Source organism: Bufo bufo, chromosome 1 (assembly GCF_905171765.1).
Source record: "Bufo bufo chromosome 1, aBufBuf1.1, whole genome shotgun sequence".
NCBI classification, from domain to species: domain Eukaryota; kingdom Metazoa; phylum Chordata; class Amphibia; order Anura; family Bufonidae; genus Bufo; species Bufo bufo.
In genome coordinates this window covers 37,064,612-37,082,199 of record NC_053389.1, presented here as the reverse complement: position 1 = coordinate 37,082,199, position 17,588 = coordinate 37,064,612, and positions in this window count along the sequence as shown.

Sequence of the window (17,588 nt, the reverse complement as noted above, 5' to 3'; positions counted from 1 at the left end):
GCAACCACAAGGAGACGTTATACTGTATGGGGGCAGCCACAAGGAGACGTTATACTGTATGGGGCAGCCACAAGGAGACGTTACACTGTATGGGGCAGCCACAAGGAGACGTTATACTGTATGGGGGCAGCCACAAGGAGACGTTACACTGTATGGGGCAGCTACAAGGAGACGTTACACTGTATGGGGGCAGCCACAAGGAGACGTTATACTGTATGGAGGGCAGCCACAAGGAGACGTTACACTGTATGGGGGCCACAAGGAGACTTTATACTGTATGGGGGCAGCCACAAGGAGACGTTACACTGTATGGGGGGGCCACAAGGAGACGTTATACTGTATGGGGGCAGCCACAAGGAGACGTTATACTGTATGGGGGCAGCCACAAGGAGACGTTATACTGTATGGGGCAGCCACAAGGAGACGTTATACTGTATGGGGGCAGCCATAAGGAGATGTTATACTGTATGGGGGCAGCCACAAGGAGACGTTATACTGTATGGAGGGCAGCCACAAGGAGACGTTACACTGTATGGGGGCCACAAGGAGACTTTATACTGTATGGGGGCAGCCACAAGGAGACGTTACACTGTATGGGGGCCACAAGGAGACGTTATACTGTATGGGGGCAGCCACAAGGAGACATTATACTGTATGGGGGCAGCCACAAGGAGACGTTATACTGTATGGAGGGCAGCCACAAGGAGACGTTATACTGTATGGGGGCAGCCACAAGGAGACGTTACACTGTATGGGGGCAGCCACAAGGAGACATTATATACTGTATGGGGGGCAACCACAAGGAGACGTTATACTGTATGGGGCCAGCCACAAGGAGACGTTATACTCTATGGAGGGCAGCCACAAGGAGACGTTATATACTGTATGGGGGCAGCCACAAGGAGACTTTACACTGTATGGGGCGGCCACAAGGAGACGTTATACTGTATGGGGGCAGCCACAAGGAGACGTTACACTGTATGGGGGCAGCCACAAGGAGACGTTATACTGTATGGGGGCAGCCACAAGGAGACGTTATACTGTATGGGGGCAGCCACAAGGAGACATTATACTGTATGGAGGGCAGCCACAAGGAGAAGTTATACTGTATGGAGGCGGCCACAAGGAGATGTTATACTGTATGGAGGGCAGCCACAAGGAGACGTTATACTGTATGGGGGCAGCCACAAGGAGACGTTATACTGTATGGGGGCAACCACAAGGAGACGTTATACTGTATGGGGGGCAGCCACAAGGAGACGTTATACTGTATGGGGGGCAGCCACAAGGAGACGTTATACTGTATGGGGGGCAGCCACAAGGAGACGCTACTGTAAGGAGTCAGGACAATTTTTGAAGCCCCCCCTCCTCAGTATAATAGTCTTGTGGCCATCATACAGTGATGTATATTTCTTCTTGCCCTAATGCCTGCTTTTAGAGATCAATGTGCAGCTTGCAGGCAGGAAGGGAAGGACCAGGGCCATAGAAGACAGACACTATCACCTTTGGAGGGACTCGCTCCTGGCAAACACAGCTCTGCTGCAGTGAATGCAGTGGAGCAGACTGTGATGTAATTGCAGGGACTCAGAGAATCGTCTGACAGTTTATTAGTTAAAAGAATCTAATGAGTCAGAGACTGTGTCACCGAGTCCCTGCCAGGCTTCCTGCTCTGCTACATGCACCCTATACACACACAGCACCACTACATGCTATGCTAATAATGCCCCCCCCTCCCCCGGACGGACTTACAGGGAGCCGCAGAGCAGGACGTCTGGCAGGGACTCGGTGACACGGTCTCTGACTCATTAGATTCTTTTAACTAATAAACTGTCAGACGATTCTCTGAGTCCCTGCACTACGCTCCCTGTGCTGTGAGTCTCTGATTGGTTGGAGGGCGGGGCTGGGCGGAGCTAGCTTCCACTGTCGGCTCCTATTACACTGCCTGCTGCTGCCTCTGAAGCTGTTAGCTGTGCGAGGTGCAGGGGCCGCGGACGGACACAGACACATAGAAGCGGCGCACAGGTATCGGCAGTGGTATCGGGGACATTTGCACGAGTACATGTACTCGTGCAAATGCCCGGTATCGGTCCCGATACCGATACTGGTATCGGGACATCCCTAGTTGTAACGAGTGGTTATTTCAGTCAACGTTGCTCTTCTATCAGCTTGAATCAGTCGGCCCATTCTCCTCTGACCTCTAGCATCCACAAGGCATTTTCGCCCACAGGACTGCCGCATACTGGATGTTTTTCCCTTTTCACACCATTCTTTGTAAACCCTAGAAATGGTTGTGCGTGAAAATCCCAGTAACTGAGCAGATTGTGAAATACTCAGACCGGCCCGTCTGGCACCAACAACCATGCCACGCTCAAAATTGCTTAAATCACCTTTCTTTCCCATTCTGACATTCAGTTTGGAGTTCAGGAGATTGTCTTGACCAGGACCACAACCCTAAATGCATTGAAGCAACTGCCATGTGATTGGTTGACTAGATAATTGCATTAATGAGAAATGGAACAGGTGTTCCTAATAATTCTTTAGGTGAGTGTATATGGATACTTTAAGAATATATTATTTAGGCATTGCACTGCGGTATTATTTGGCTGGATGGAGTATTATTTAGCATATGTGGCAGTGATATGTGAGCACTATATGGTGGTATTCTTTGGGCAATGTATGGACAAATTATTTAGGCAGCATCTTGATGGTAATGTATGGCTTGTTATATGGCTACAATACGGTAGTATAATATACACACTGTAAGCATATTTTATTTTGTGGCAGCGCCATATGCACCGCTCTATTTAGTATATAAATGGCAGGACCACTTTATAAAGTAATCAGTTTTACCTTTTGTGTCACCCCTATTTCCTCATAGATTGTAAGCTCTTGCGAGCAGGGCCTTCGCTCCTAGTGTTTCATTACAGATTTACGGAAATAACCAACCAGGTCATGTCTAAGTTTGGATGGTGTCTTAACAGTATTCCCCTCACTGCAGTAATGTCTATAACTTTTGATAGCAGTGCACCTTACTGACTCTGTTTTTTCGGCCGTTATTGGCGAGTCCCATACATTACCATATTGGGGACACAAAGCATAAAATGACATCGCATAAATGAACAAAACGATGTACAAGTACTCCTTGTTCTAGGCTACTGTATATTTCACACGTCAGGCCTGTTGAAGAGGAAAATTGTGTTTGCGTGGTGGTGAGACAGATCGAGTAGGAAAGAGGGAACAGTGTACAGGGGGGGAGAAGAAGAGAGGCACAGAGGATGACAGAGAAGAAAGAGGAAGGCAGAGAGGGGCACCGAGAACAAGAGAAGGATAGAGAGAAAGAAGGGAAAGTGAGAAAGAAGGAAGAAGAGGAGGAAGATATAGAGAGGAGAAAGCGGAGAAGAGAGTGTGACAGGGAGAGAAGAACGAAAGCATACAGAGGGAACTAACAGATGAGACTGTTCACACCAATTCATTTAAATGGTTCCCCAAAAGAGGCAGACTGCAAACTAGGCTGTCCACACTAGTATTTCTGTTCACAGAACATGTCCTATTCTTGTCCATGTTGAGGACAATAGGCATTTGTTGTATAGTGTGGGACCTGTGGAAGGGGAAAATGCAGGATGCATACAGCTGGTGCCCGTGTTTTATGGATCTTCAGTGTGTACTCCACAAAACGCACATCGTCATGTCAATGTACCTAAAGGATAAACTATTTTTTTGAAATTTGTTTGGAGGCAGATTCTGTCCCAAAATTTGATTTGTGTTTTGAATTATTTTTGTTCTAAAGAAGCATAAAAAAATAATACTTTAATGGGGCCAGATGTCTGCCTGTATTTATACACATAACTGAAACAGTGGCTTGTTATGAACAAGCTTCTACAAATTCTCGCTTTTTTTGGAAGCAACAGTACAGTGTGAATGTGGAATGGGTAAACTGTGTAGGTGTAATAGATGTAGTGTTATGCCTTTTATTATTAGAAACATTCCAAAAATTGTGCTTAAACACTAACTATGTTATGAAGGGGGGGGGGAATAGTTTTTCAGGAACAAGCAGTGGAAAAGTGAACACAATATATTTCATATTATTCAAAATAATAACCAAACTAGTTATATTCTTTAATAATAAATCTCACAAAAATAAAAACAATGTCAGAAGAGACAGCATACTGTATATTCTTAAATAGTAAATAATGTCATTCATATATAGTGATAATAGCGGCACAATAAATCTAATATACATTAAATTCATTGATAATGATGCTTAATTTTTACATGACAAACTGTAACTCAAATTCATGGTCATCAGCTAATATCTATGTATTATAGGCCTGATATGCATAACTGAAAAAAAAATATGGGTTCTCAGGTTATAATAACGTGCAGTGCTATATTAAAAGGGAATCTGTCTCTCTGATTTTGGACCATTATCTACAGAAATACATCTCCCGCAGACATGGAGTCCAGAACACATTTTTTATTTTTCTATTGTCCCCGGTTCCCCCAGTGTCAGCGCCCAGAGCTGAAATACAATGTCAGGACGGCTGTGCATGAGCACAAGAGTCCTCTCCATAATCTTAGAACAGCACAGCAGTCCTGACTGTTTTCAGTGCAGTTCTGAGCGCTGACAGCGGGGGAACAGGGGGCAGTAGGTAAATAAAAACTAGTGATCTGGACTCCTTGTCTGCAGCGCTACTCATGTATCACTGTGGATAACAGTTCAAAGCAGGGGTGACAGATTCCCTTTAATAGGGACAGAATAACCTGCACACTGCTGTCCCTAGCGTGCTGGCTGGGTCCACCCCTTGTCTTCACTTGCCCAGCAGAAGATCTTGTGATCTGTCTCCTCCTGAAGTCTGCAGCCCAGCAGCGAGATCCTGCCGTGAGCTGGTAACATAGTAACATGTGGGCAGCATGGTGGCTCAGTGGTTAGCACTGGTGCCTTGCAGCGCTGGGGTCGTAGGTTCAAATCTGACCAAAAACGACATCTGCACAGAGTTTGTATGTTTGTGTGGGTTTCCTCTGGTTTCTGGTTTCCTCCCACACTCCAAAGACATACTGATAGGGAACGTAGATTGTGAGCCCCATTGGGGACAGTTGGTTGCTAATGTCTGTAAAGCGCTGCGGAATATAGTAGCGCTATATAAGTGCATAAAATAAATAAATAGTAATGTAGTTTATAAGGCAGTTCAGCCTGTTATCCTGCAAGGCGGTGGGTGAAGCAACCGGACACAGCGGATGACTCACGAGGTCGGTGCCTGCATAATAAGCAGTACACGGGTAATGTGTGGTGCAATACACTGATTGTGTGCTTCCCGTAACAGGACGAGGGGGGAGGGGAGGCATATTTATTTGTTTGATTCTGGACTGAGCGGCAGAGTGTGCACAGAACTACTTCATACACAGGTCAGTGCTTTCTTATCTATGTATACTAGTCCTGTGCATTATGTCACACCTTGTATTTTACCGACCCTATACTGCATTAGGTGAGCGCTAGTACTGTGTAAGATCTGTACAGAGGCTGGTGTAACAGTATGTACAGTACTACCATGTCAGGCCCTGTCGTGTATTATCTGTAAAATACACACTGTGCATCTTCATATGCAGCAGCTATTCTACATTTTCTGATGCCTCGGGGATACCATGATGCCTCGGGGATACCATGATGCCTCGGGGATACCATGATGCCTCGGGGATACCATGCCCAGTGTTGCTCTCTGTCCAGTACTTTTGGCATTCGCACACCTTGAAGTTTATATATAATACAATGAGGTCAGGCATGCAGCGGATCTCTTCCAACTCACCCTTAGGCCTCATGTACAGTAAGTGAACTGCAGTCCGCAAAGCACAGATCCCAGCCGTGTGCATGCCGCCAGCTCCTGTGGAAATGTCCTACCCTAGTCCACCAAACGGACAAGAACTGGACATGTTGTATTTTTTTTGCAGAGCCACGGAATGGACATATAGATGCGGACAGTACACAGATGTGAGATGAATGGGTCCGCATCCGACCCGCAAAAAATGCAGACCACAAATATGGTTGTGTGCATGGGGCCTTAGCGTTTTTTAATGCTAAGTTTTCCGCGCGGGTGCAATGCATGAAGTGAACGCATAGCACCAGCACTGAATCCTTACCCATTCATTTCAATGGGTCTGTGCACATGAGCGTTTTTTTTCACGCATCAGTTCTGCGTTGCGTGAAAAACGCAGCATGTTCTATATTCTGGGTTTTTAACGCAGCCCTGGCCCCATAGAAGAGAATGGGGCTTCAGTGAAAAATGCATTGCATCTGGAAGCAAGTGCGGATACAGTGCGTTTTTCACTGATAGTTGCAGGAGTTGCAGGCCCGGCGCTATAATAAGGCAGACCAAGCGGCTGCCTTAGGTCCCTTTCACACGAGCGAGTTTTCCGCGCGGGTGCAATGCGTGATGTGAACGCATAGCACCCGCACTAAATCCTGACCCATTCATTTCAATGGGTCTGTGTACATGAGCGTTGTTTTTCACGCATCAGGTCTGCGTTGCGTGAAAATCACAGCATGTTCTATATTCTGCGTTTTTCACGCAGCCCTGGCCCCATAGAAGTGAATGGGGCTGCGTGAAAAACGCATTGCATCCGCAAGCAAGTGCGGATGCGATGCGTTTTTCACTGATGGTTGCTAAGAGATGTTGTTTGTAAACATTCAGTTTTTTATCACACGCGTGAAAAACGCATCAAAACGCATTGCACCCGCGCGGAAAAAACGGAACAACTGAACCCAATCGCAGACAAAACTGACTGAACTTGCTTGCAAAATAGTGCGAGTTTCACTGAACGCATCCGGCCCCAATCCGCAACGCCTGTGTGAAACCAGCCTTAGGGCGCAGAGAAGGGGGCCGGAAAAATGAAGCTTTTTTTTTTTTTAAATACCCCGTATTTTTCGCCCCTGGGTCTTATGGGGCGAATACTACTGAAGCGCTTCATTAGTACCGGAGGACCGGGAAGTGGTGAAGGATCTGTACTCACCGCTTCCTGGCCCTCTGCTCAGCTGTCTGCTGTAAAGGGCTGCGCGCCGACAGCCGAAAACCAGGAAGAAGAGAGAGAGCGCTGGTGTTGAGGAGCGGCAGCGTCCAGGAGCAGGAGAGGATAGTTATTTATTTTATTTGCGCTGATGGCTGACATGGGGGGCATGATGGCTGACATGGGGGGGCTAATGGCTGACATGGGGGCATGATAGTTGACATGGGGGCATGATGGCTGACATGGGGGCATGATGGCTGACATGGGGGCATGATAGTTGACATGGCATGATGGCTGACATGGGGGCATGATGGCTGACATGGGGGCATGATGGCTGACATCAGGGCATGATGGCTGACATGGGGGCATGATGGCTGACATCAGGGCATGATGGCTCACATTGGGTGCTGATGGCTGACATGGGGGTCTGATCTGAGGTCTGATTAACATTGGGGGTCTGATTGCTAAAACCTAGGTCTTATGGGCTGGTCCGTCTTATAGGGAGCGAAAAATACGGTCTTCAAATCAACGATTGTCTGAAGCAGAGAGAAGATACCAGGACCACACAGAGGAGAAGCCAGCTGCTACAGACGGGACAAAATCCGGCCCTGGAAGGTTGCTAGGAGATGTTGTTTGTAAACCTTCAGTTTTTTATCACGTGCATGAAAAACGCATCAAAACGCATTGCACCCGCAACAGAACGCAATCGCAGACAAAACTGACTGAACTTGCTTGCAAAATGGTGCGAGTTTCACTGAACACACTCTGACTTACTGTCTTATCCATCCAGGTGACTATCATCCCATAGGTATGAACTGTGTATTCTGACCTCTCCTCTACTCCACCTACTCTCTACACTTATGGACTAGCATTCAGAATCTAAACCTGAACTCCAGAACACATTTTTTATTTTTCTATTGTCCCGGTTCCCCCAGTGTCAGTGCCCAGAGCCAAAGTACATTGTCAGGACTGCTGTGCATGAGCACAAGAGTCCTCTCTATTATCTTAGAACAGCACAGCAGTCCTGACTGTTTTCAGTGCAGTTCTGAGCGCTGACAGCGGGGGAACAGGGGGCAGTAGGTAAATAAAAACTAGTGATCCGGACTCCTTGTCTGCAGCGCTACTCATGTATCACTGTGGATAACAGTTCAAAGCAGGGGTGACAGATTCCCTTTAATAGGGACAGAATAACCTGCACACTGCTGTCCCTAGCGTGCTGGCTGGGTCCACCCCTTGTCTTCACTTGCCCTGCAGAAGGTCTTGTGATCTGTCTCCTCCTGAAGTCTGCAGCCCAGCAGCGAGATCCTGCCGTGAGCTGGTAACATAGTAACATGTGGGCAGCACGGTGGCTCAGTGGTTAGTACTGGTGCCTTGAGGCACTGGGGTCCTAGGTTCAAATCTGACCAAAAACAAAATCTGCATGGAGTTTGTATGTAGAGTTGAGCGGACCACTGGAAGTTCGGGTTCGACCGAACTTCGGAAAAAAGTTCAAGTTCGGGACCCGAACTTGACCCCGAACCCTATTGAAGTCAATAGGGACCTGAACTTTTGAGCACTAAAATGGCTGTAAAAATGTCATGGAAAGGGCTACAGGGCTGCAAATGTCGTCAAAATGTGGTTAAGAGCATGACAAGTGCTCTGCAAACAAATGTGGATAGGGAAATGACTTAAAATAACATAAAATACGTAAAAATATAAAATAATAATCTTGATCTAGAAGGACCAGGTCCATATGGAGTAGGAGGTTGAGGAAGCGGTGTAGGTGGAAGTGGCGGTGGAGGAGGAGGAGGTAGCCTACACAGCCTTTTGGTTTAAAAATATATATTTTTTAAATTAGGGTACACCCCAAAACATTGAGAAATATAACCCTCCAGTCATGCTAAACACACGTTCAGACAGTACACTGGCTGCAGGGCAGGCCAGCACCTCCAAGGGGTAAAGAGCAAGCTCAGGCCATGTGCCCAATTTGGAGACCCAGAAGTTACAGAGGATGAGCCCTGTCAGTCAGTTCGTGTAGGCGTGTGCACACTTACTGCCCCACCATGTCGCATGTCCCCGTGATGTTCACGATCCAATTTGATATCTGCTCTATCAACTTTCGATGTTCTTTTATGCGCCTACTATGGTGATCACGGGTGGCGGGGAATCAGGGTTCCAGGCCGGAGGAGGGCGTGAGAAAAAGAGACCAAATTTAAGGGAGATAAATTTATTTAAAAAAATTGGGATCGAGCAGAAATGTGGGAAAAGCTATTGAGGCGCAAATGTGGTATAAATTACAGAAGCCCAAATGTGGGCCAGAAGAGTCAAGCGGAAATGTGGGAAAAGCTATTGAGGCGCAAATATGGGACAAATTATTGAAGTGCAAATGTGGTACAACTTGTTTAAGTTTAGGAGGTGGCGCGCATCAATTAAAGAAGCATTTCAGAAATATTATTCCCTGTCACCGATTGTTTGGGGCATCAGGAAAAAGGCTTGTCCGGAGAAGAAAAGGTGAGCGCTACCACCAGTCCTGTGTCATGCCAACAGTAAAGCATCCTGAGACCATTCATGTGTGGGGTTGCTTCTCATCCAAGGGAGTGGGCTCACTCACAATTTTGCCCAAAAACACAGCCATGAATAAAGAATGGTACCAAAACACCCTCCAACAGCAACTTCTTCCAACAATCCAACAACAGTTTGGTGAAGAACAATGCATTTTCCAGCACGATGGAGCACCGTGCCATAAGGTCTCGCATGGAGGCCCAGTCATTGGTGGTGAAGTGGTGCTGTTCCGCCGAGCGACTCACCCGTGCGTGCTGCAGCTGAAACTCCACTATTGCCTGCTGCTGCTCGCACAGTCTGGCCAGCATGTGCAAGGTGGAGTTCCACCTTGTGGGCACGTCGCATATGAGGCGGTGAGCGGGAAGGCCGAAGTTACGCTGCAGCGCAGACAGGCGAGCAGCAGCAGGGTGAGAATGCCGAAAGCGCGCACAGACGGCCCGCACTTTATGCAGCAGCTCTGAGATATCGGGGTAATTTTTAAGGAATCTCTGCACCACCAAATTCAGCACATGTGCCAGGCACGGGATGTGCGTCAAACCGGCTAGTCCCAGAGCTGCTACGAGATTTCGCCCATTATGGCACACCACCAGGCCGGGCTTGAGGCTCACTGGCACAAACCACACATCGGTCTGTTGTTCAAGGCCCGTCCACAGCTCCTGCGTGGTGTGGGGTTTGTCCCCCAAACAGGTACGTTTTAAAACTGCCTGCTGTCGTTTACCCCTGGCTGTGCTGAAGTTGGTGGTGAAGGGGTTACGCTCACCGGATGAGGAGTTGGTAGAGGATGAGGAAGCAGAGTATCAGGCCCAGCCGCCACTGCATTTACCCAGTGTGCTGTTATGGAGATATAACGTCCCTGACCGTGCTTACTGGTCCACGTATCTGTAGAGAGGTGCACCTTGCCACAGATGGCGTTGCGCAGGGATGGCTCTCCTGGAAAAGTAGTGGCGGCTGGGCACGACGTACTGTGGGACAGCCACCGACATAAGGCCTTTAAAACTATCCTTCTCCACCAGACGGAATGACAGCATTTCAAAGGCCAGTAATTTAGAAATGCTGGCATTCAAGGCTAGGGATCGTGGGTGGGTAGGGGGGTACTTCCTCTTCCTCTCCAGCGTTTGGGAGATGGAGAGCTGAACGCTTCCGTGGGACATTGTGGAGATGCTTGGTGACCTAGGTGGTGGTGTTGCTGGAAGATCCTCTGTTTGCAGGGTGGCAGGTGGCACTGTCACTACAGAGGTCGATGAAGAGGCCGAGAGTGCAGCAGAAGAGGAAGCAGGAGCCGGAGACCTTTCTTGGTTTTTGAGGTGTCTACTCCACTGCAGCTTTGCACTTAAATGCCTGGTCATGCAGGCTGTGCTCAGGTTGAGAATGTTTATGCCTCGTTTCAGGCTCTGATTGCACAGCGTGCAAACCACTTGTGTCTTGTCGTCAGCACATTGTCTGAAGAACTGCCACGCCAGGGAACTCCTTGGAGCTGGCTTTGGTGTGCTCGGTCCCTTGCTGCGGTGGGCAGTAGCAGGCGTACTGTCTAGAGGACGACCGCTCCACTTTTGCACCCTGCTCCCTCTTCTGCTGTGCTGGTGGCTCTGTACGACCACCGCCTTTTCCTCCGAACTAAATAGGTCACTCGCATGACCTTGATTCCATGTTGGGCCAAGGACCTCATCGTCCTCCACATCATCTTCCACCCAGTCTTCACCCCTGCCTTCCTTGTCGGTCTGCACACTTTCGAAAGCCCCAGCAGTTGGCACCTGTGTTTCGTCATCATCCGAGACGTGCTGCGATGGTCCTCCCATGTACTCATCTTGAAAGATAAGTGGTTGGGCATCGGTGTACTTAATCTCTTCCACTTCTGGGGCAGGGCTAGGTGGATGGCCCTGGGAAACCCTGCTAACAGAGTCATCAAAAAGCAGAAGATACTGCTGCATGACTTGGGGCTCAGACTGCTTGGCTGATTTGCAAGGGGGTGAGGTGAAAGACTGATGGACATCGGTTGCAGGTGCCAACTGTGGTCTTTCAGCAGACTTGGTGGGAGACAATGTGAAGGAACTGGATCCACTGTCAGCAACCCAATCTACTATCGCCTGTACTTGTTCAGGCCTCCCCATTCGTAGAGCAGCATTAGGCCCGACCAAATACAGCTGCAGGTTTTGTCGCCTACTCGCACCTGAGGAAGGGGTTTCACTTGTGCGTGTAGCTGGCACAGATCGACCACGTCCTCTCCCTGCAACAGGAGCTCCACCAGCAGCATCACGACCTGGGCCCCGTCCCTTATTTGACGCTCTCCTCATATTTATCGAATTTAGGATCTTGCCCTAAATGGGTGTTTCATTAATAGCAGAATAGAACGACAGTATGTAAAGGGTGTATATCACACGGCCTGAACCAGACTAGGCCTCAATTAAAGATTTCTTTGCCCAAAATGGCTGTATTTCAAATGCCTGAATCAAACCCCTGTATGTAGAGGGTGTATCTCACACGGCCTGACCCACTGTAGGTTTCAATTAAATATTTATTTGCCCAAAATGGCTGTATTTCAAATACCTGAATAAAAACCCCTGTAGATAAAGAATGTATCTCATACGCCCTGACCCACAGTAGGCCTGAATTAAATATTGGTGCACCAAAAGGCGGTATTTCAAATCTCAGAATGTAACCCAAATGCATTAAGGGTGTATCTCACAATGACATCTGCATCAAAGGCTGCCAACTACATTTTTTTTGCCCAAACGAGTGTTTGTTTAACAACTGAATTTGACAGCAGTATATAAGCCTGTAATTTCACACGTGCTGATGCTGCAAGGCCTGAAAATAGTGTTTTTTGGCAAAAAATTGGTAACGGAATATGAAAGCTGTATATATTAAACAGTGAATTTAACACTTTCAAATCAGGAAAATAGTGTTTTTTGGCAAAAAATTTGTGTTTTTAAAACCCTAGAAAATGATGGCTGTACTTCTAGCTTAAATTGCACACTGACTAATTCAGATGTTGTACATTGCCAAACAAAATGGGATTTTAAATGTCCCAAAAGCTCAGATGCAGTGCTGGTGCACTGAGCTTGAATAAAATGGCCGCCGCTGCTGCCCAACTAACTGACTTATTAAAGAAAACTGTTTTTGATGTTGAACTTAGTATGAAAGTGACGGAATGTATGTTAGGATGTGTGAATATTCCAAATTCAATGCCGGAGAAAAGATTAGCTATAATTAGAGTATTGTATCAGGCTAGAAAAGTAATAGCATTTCACTGGTTAAGCAGACAACCGCCATCAGTGGAAGAATTGGAAAAAAGAATACACGTGCTGATTAGTTTGGAGAACTATGTGTACCAAAAAAGGAACTGCTTAAAGAAGTTTGAAAGGATATGGTCACTATGGATTCAACACTACAACATACAGATGTAAAGGAAGGAGAGAGGGAGTGAATGAGGGAAGTTTAGTAAAGAATGGAATGGGGAGGCAGAGAGAATTCATAGAAAGGACGTGGAATAATTTATTTTGAGGATCTCAGGATAAAGAAGGATCTTATGAATACTTATACATATCCACATACTCATCTAGATGATAACACACTCTGCACAGCTGCACGAATATGAGTTAAAGTATTGTGATAGGTACAATTACGACAATAATGTGTAGCATATTACATCGAGATGTTGTACAATTGCTCTTGTCCCATGGGATGTGGTGGGGGGAGGGAATGGAGGGGGGGGGGACAATGTTCTGTCTTTTGTTGTTAAAATGGAAAATCTTTAATAAAAAGAATCTGATAAAAAAAAAAAGTTATTTTTTTTCGGTAAATGGGCTCAGGGCAGTAAAAAAAAATTGTGCCTTGCACCCACAAAACACAATGGGCCAGATTTATCATTAGCTCAGGTCAGAATAATGGAGTGAAAAAGTCCCCCAAAAAAGTCCCAAACGCTAAAACTGCGCACAAATTTGCGACTTTTATCGGCTCTGCACTATGCTCACCAGTTTTCTGAAAGTGGGCGTGTTTTCTTATGTAAATGAATTTCTAGACAGATTTACTATTGGGACTATTTAAAAAGTCGCAATTTCACTCCAGTGAGGACCATGCTTATCTTATGAGGCTTTTTAATAGAACATGCGACTTTTTCATAAAAACGTGCGACTGTTTCGTAAAGATGTGCGACTTTTGTAAAGCTGCTTACTGACGGATAAACTGCTACCGTCAAACCACATTTATTACAGTCTTAAAGGGCCGATCATAAATCTGACTTGGCTAAAACTGACTTTAGCCATATGTGAAAGTGGAGTGAGCTGTCAGAGTCATGATAAATCTGGCCCAATGTATGTAGATCGCTGATTTAGATTCAGATTTTGAGCAAAGATTCTCTCCTATTCTTTCCCTCACAGCAGCAGTATCCTCTCCCTACACTAGTAACAGCAGAGTGACGTGCAGCACTACGTGACTCCAGCTTATATAGAGGCTGGGTCACATGCTGCACTGGCCAATCACAGCCATGCCATTAGTAGACATGGCTGTGATGGCTTCTAAGGGCACACAGTTATCGCGGACCGTTATCGCGGATAATACATGCGTGAGCTCCACATGTTGTTATTTTTAAAGGGATCGTGACTAGAGATGAGCGAATTTCATATTTTGAAATTCGTTCACTGGTGAAAGGTGAATTGCGTTATGGATTCCGTTACCACGGACCATAACGAAAGCAAAACTTAGGTCGGGCAGAGACACGAGGGCTGTTTTAACTTTGTGACATGCTTACTACCTTTGTGAGTGTAATAAATCATCTATTTACTTTACTTCTGTTGGTGGTTCTTCACTATTTGCGCAATTTTTGGCTTCTACAGTAGGATTTATTTGACCAAAAAAGGATCCCTGTGGGCCATCAATGTTTGGCTATATCTGAGTGCGGTTTTTTGTGCTGCCCACGTTTTTGGTGGACCCGTTGAAATGAATGAGTCTGCATTGTCAGCCAAAAAAAAAAAAAAGGAACGGACACAAAACAAAATACTTTCATGTATATCAGACCTTAGAAACAGTTATATCAACCAAAGGAGAATCGGTACTATATAATATCCATTAAAATAGTTTTTTATTAAATGACATAAAAGACATATACAACAACATGAATGCAGAGACCATACAGAGTGCCATAAAAGACAGTCCACATAAACATCACTTTTAACCAGTGAATAATCTCTATATAATTAGCTATCTTTCTCTAGGAGGGCTGTGTGAAGACGCCCAGGTCAGCATGTAATATAAAAGCTGGCTCTGGCTGTGCTCACAGCTATCTAAGCCTAAAGTGCATCTAGCATAAATATAGTCAGGGTATGGGTGACATTCTTATATTATGGCCGACACCATACAACCTATAGGGTGCATCATCTGATGCTACAATATATATAAGCAGGCCGGTCAAAGTCTCTTTTTCCTACCCTGTATTCAGTGCTGTATAAGTGTGGGCTGGCTCTGTTTGGCGTGCTCCTTGAGTCAAGGAGCACGCCAAACAGAGCCAGCCCACACTTATACAGCACTGAATACAGGGTAGGAAAAAGAGACTTTGACCGGCCTGCTTATATATATTGTAGCATCAGATGATGCACCCTATAGGTTGTATGGTGTCGGCCATAATATAAGAATGTCACCCATACCCTGACTATATTTATGCTAGATGCACTTTAGGCTTAGATAGCTGTGAGCACAGCCAGAGCCAGCTTTTATATTACATGCTGACCTGGGCGTCTTCACACAGCCCTCCTAGAGAAAGATAGCTAATTATATAGAGATTATTCACTGGTTAAAAGTGATGTTTATGTGGACTGTCTTTTATGGCACTCTGTATGGTCTCTGCATTCATGTTGTTGTATATGTCTTTTATGTCATTTAATAAAAAACTATTTTAATGGATATTATATAGTACCGATTCTCCTTTGGTTGATATATATTTAAGTGGTACATTCCTGTTGATAACAGGCTGTGTCGATCCAGTTGAACCTTAGAAACAGTTCTACTGATGCTTTCCTTCCTTCCTTCCTATTATTGCAGTCTTGTTTTCATTATAACTATATGTGGCTTGTGTGTTATCGTTAACCCTATCAGGGTTTCGGTCTTGTGGTAGTAGAGAGGGTGGCTTGCCTTGGTATTTAAAAGGGTTTTCCAGTAATTATTTTTTTTTTTACTGATGACCTATCTTCAGGATAAAGCCTGATACACACGTCCGTGTCCGTGCTTAAATCCTGGAAAAAGTGGTCAGTGATGCCTCCATGAAGATGTCAGTGATGGATCCATGTTGGGTCCGTGTGTCCTTTTTTTGCTGTCTGTGTGTCATCCGTGTTTCGCTGACACTGAATGAGCTGAAAAATAATTTTCAAAGAATCTCTTCCTAATGATCCGTGAAACACAGATGAAACATGGTATGGCATCAGTGTTTTTCACGGACCCATAGACTATAATGGACTTGATGGATCCGTTAACCTGGCCAAAATAGAGCATGAATCTGTGCGAAAAACACGGACCCACGGACCGTGCTAAAACATTAATGTGCGAATACACACATTAAAATGAATGGGGACGTGTGCTGTCCATGGAGAACACGTACAGCACACGTCCGTGGAACACTGACATGTGAATGAGGCTTAAGTCATCAATATCTAAACGGTGGAGGTCCGAAACCTGGGACCCTCGCCGATCAGCTGTTTTGAGAAGACAGTGTCACTCCCATGAGCGCCGCGACCTTCTCCCAGCTCACCGAGCACAGCGCCATACATTGTATAGTGGTTGTGCCTGGAATTGCAGCTCAGTCCCATTCACTTCTATAGGGCTGAGCTGCTCCTCGGCCACGTAACATATGAACGTGGCGTCGCTTGGCCAAGGAAAAGCAGAGAGAAGGCCGCAACGCTCATAGGAGTGCTGGTGCCTTCTCAAACAGCTGATCAGCGGGGGGTCCCAGGAGTCAGAAAACGCCTTAATAATGTATGGCGCCTCGCACAGGAACTCTGTGACAACTGTTGTTTGTGCCATGAATTTTGTGGTACCAATAAAAAGACAAATTTTCGGATATTTATATTTCAGGTGTGCTCCATTCACACGTGTGATCTATGTATTGCGCTTGTTCGACGCATGGTAAGCACCCAGGGTGTTGAGATTTTTGAGGGGCCCACTAGCGATTGATTTGTATGAACTGATTCGGCTCAGCAAGCGACATGGCGTCCCCGAAGCTGAGGATGCTCCCCCTGTCCCTTGATTGAGCGAGCCGGGCATCTCTGCCAGCCCTGACGGTCTTGTGCCTGCGCCGCTGATCCGAATAATAGCACAAGAGTGGAGGCTCGGCTTCTACAAGTGTAGCAGCGCTTGCACAGTCTCTGTTCCAGTAGAAGCAGAGCCCCGATGTTTGTGTCGCTACTCAGAGGACACTCAGAAATGGGAAGGCTTTGGTCTTGTAAGAGTTAGGCTACTTTCACACTAGCGTTCGGAGCGGATCCGTCTGATGTTTCATCAGACGGATCCGCTCCTATAATGCAGACGTTTGCATCCGTTCAGAACGGATCCGTCTGCATTAAAACTTAGAAAATTTTCTAAGTGTGAAAGTAGCCTGAGCGGATCCGTTCAGACTTTACATTGAAAGTCAATGGGGGACAGATCCGTTTGAAGATTGAGCCATATAGTGTCATCTTCAAGCGGATCCGTCCCCATTGACTTACATTGTAAGTCTGGACGGATCCGCTCGCCTCCGCACGGCCAGGCGGACACCCGAACTCTGCAAGCAGCATTCAGGTGTCCGCTCACTGAGCGGAGCGGAGGCTGAGCGCTGGCAGGCGGATGCATTCTCAGTGGATCCACCTCCATTGAGAATGCATTAGGGCCAGACGGATGCGTTCGGGGCCGCTCGTGAGCCCCTTCAAACGGAGCGCACGAGCGGACACCTGAACGCTAGTGTGAAAGTAGCCTTACTAGATTTCTGCAGCCCTGACTGTATAGCTGTCTGATGCAATGTTGGGAGTGACTGTAGTTCTGCCTTTCTGTGGGCGTTGCTGAGGGATAAAGCACTATGAACCTTGGAGATT